The sequence below is a fragment of the Notamacropus eugenii genome, chromosome 5 (genome assembly GCF_028372415.1).
Source record: "Notamacropus eugenii isolate mMacEug1 chromosome 5, mMacEug1.pri_v2, whole genome shotgun sequence".
NCBI classification, from domain to species: domain Eukaryota; kingdom Metazoa; phylum Chordata; class Mammalia; order Diprotodontia; family Macropodidae; genus Notamacropus; species Notamacropus eugenii.
The window spans coordinates 273,163,098-273,165,950 of NC_092876.1; the positions used below are offsets into that span (position 1 = coordinate 273,163,098).

Consider the following 2,853-nt stretch of genomic DNA (forward strand, 5'->3'; position numbering starts at 1 on the left):
CTGATTTGTAGGCACTCCCTCAATTTTCCATTCTTTAATCTCTCAAAAAGAGTTAGGAACATTTTTGTAAGTCCTTAGAGTTTTACTTATCACTGATCCCTCCCTTAATCTACCATCCCTCTAAATCCCCTTTCTGACTTTTTTTCCTTTTCCTCCTATTTTCCTGTTGAGTGATATGGATTTTTATTGCTTTACTTGTTTGTATAGTCTTCCTTCTTTTGACCAGTTCAGATGAGAAGTTCAAGTGTCGGCCACCCTCCACCAACTTCACCCTCCTTGTTTATATGGAGAACTACTTGTGAGTCTTGATTAAGTAATATAAATTTCCCTAAACTTCCTTTCCCTTTTTCCTTTCTCCTCAGTGCATTTCTCTTCACCTGTTTATCATTGTCTTCTTTGTTTTTGAGTTGTGTAACACTTTATTAGCAGCTAAAGTAGAAGGCATCTGTTGTACAGCACAGGTAGTAGTTTGACTATACTAGAGATTTATTATATTCGAATACAGATCATCTCTAAATGCAATTTTCATTATTAAATTTGTTTACAATTTGCAAAACTATTCTGAAAGCTGAATATATGTACACAGGTCTGGAAAGAGTGCAAATGTAGGATAGGATCAATGTTTTACAGGTTATATTTGAAGGCTCATCTGCCACCTTTATGATGTCTTAAACAGGAAAGCATTTTGTAATGAGTTGAAATTAAGGAAGGATGATCCATGCTAGAACAGAAGAAAGTATTATTAATTTTGAGGTTTCAGTATCCCCAAAGACCAGGAACTGCATCTTTGTAAGGGCAAGGCTGGGAATCTTATTTGGAGAATGGGTATGTACAGGTGGTATCCCTGAGTATTCAGAGCTTCAGGGGACTGTAAGTGTTCCAGCTGCATAACTCACTGAACTGTCTTGCCAGTTTCTACACTGGTTTGATTGGGCATAATTCAAAAATGAAAAGCTCATATTCATTCCATTCTTCTGGAGCTCTGTGATAGCATTTAGTAACACTCCAATGGAATGTCTTCCAAACACTGTGTTGTGAGATTTCTTCAAGTTAGTGCTAAAAGATATGGAGTCTAGCTGTTCTATAATACTCATGCCCATTTTATCTAGATATTCAGTGAATCTATAAATCTCTCCTTGGGGTTTATCATAGTAACTGTAAGGGAAATTATGACTTCCATGGCAGAAAATAGAAGAAACCACAAAGAGATTATGAGGTTCCACTAGATATTTACTGAAGAGTTTTCCAAATTCCTTTTGTTTTAACTGTCTCAGAGCTCCAACCAATACAGGAATAATGGTAAATTAATCCTTATGGCTTTCCATGACTTTAGCAGTATAAGGCAAATAGATTTCAATACTGTGTTCATCTTTATCTCTCTCCAGACATGCGTTCAAACATTCCTGTCTTCCATAGTGCTCCACAAATCATTTGATCAACACAAAGGTTATAAAGAGGTGTTATATCTATATCTATATCTATCTATCCATCTATCTATCATCTATCTGTGCTGGAAAGTGCATATCTAGATTGGGGCACTTGATGGGATGGCCCAAGGATGAATATTCTCAGGGTAATGGATGCATCCACTTGTTTGTAAGTATGAGCAGCATCAGAGAGATAGTAAGTATATCCTGAATGGGGGGCAATAATGGCTCTAGCAGGTCTTTGTACTTGTGAAAGCCAACCTTCTAGTTGTGCATTCAGTTGAGGACCTGAGATTGTGTACCATCTACCCATGTGACTGGCTTCCCAGCAGACCACTCAGTTGCACATCTTCGAATCTGGGCTGCCTATGGTGCACAAGGATGAATAAGGGGGCAGCAGTGGTGGCTGTAAGAACAGCTTGGGGAGGGCACGTAACACCACAGACCCTGCCTGGAGGAGGCAGCCATGTGGAAGGGATCAGCTCAACGAAGAAGGAGGAGGAAGAGTCAGAGGAGATGGTGGTGGCAGTCCCATCCCGGATCTCCATGCATGCAGAAAGTCGCCAGAAGAAGGGGTTCTTGGTGGCATCACACACTGTGGCAGATCCCTAGCGCTGGCTGTGGCTCTGGTCTCCAGAAATGCCACTTCTCCCCCTCAGGGGCAGGGCCCGCTGCCTAGCCGACTTGACACCCTATCATTCTTTTCTTAAGATCATCAAGATATAATAGAACTATTCCAAGGCCTTGTCAATTTGGACTCCCTCTGTGGACCCTGATGGTGATAGGGTTCAAAGAGGACAAAATGTATGATCATTCCTTGAATGTAAGCAACTTAGCTTTGTTTAGTACTTTAAAAGCTTTTCATTGATGTATACCTTTTATATTTCTCTTCACTCATGACATTTAACTTCAAAGTTTCTCTACATTTGTGTTTTCATCAAGAATGTTGGAAAAACTTCTTTTTCATTGAAGTCCTATATTTTTCACCTGCACTATCATATTAAGTTCTACTGGGTAAGATATTTTGGACTATAAGCCCATATCCTTTGCATTTTGGAATATTATATTCCAAGATATCCATTACGTTATAATGGCGGCTGCTAAATCAGATGTGACTCTAACTATGGTTCCTTGGTATTTGACTTTTTTTTAGCTACTTGCAGTATTTTTCTTTCTTTGACATGGAAGTTTTGACTTCTGACTTTGATGTTCCCGGAAGTTTTCATTTTGTTGTTCTTCTTTGGAGGCAAGTAGACTACTTTTAGTTCCACGTTGTGCTCTAGTCCTAAGACATCTGGGATGTTTACCTTTAAAGTTTCTTGAAATGAGATGTCTAGGATCTTTTTTTGGTCATGATGTTCAGATAGTCCAATGATTTTTCATTTTTTTTCCTCATCAATTTTCCAACTCAGTTGTTTTTATTCAA

At 38.9% G+C, this 2,853-nt stretch overlaps 1 pseudogene; it reads right to left on the bottom strand.

The window, feature by feature from the left end:
• Positions 1-860: 860 nt before the first annotated feature.
• LOC140507868 (protein MEMO1-like) lies at positions 861-1,776 on the bottom strand (annotated as a pseudogene).
• Between the last annotated feature and the right edge of the window lie 1,077 nt (positions 1,777-2,853).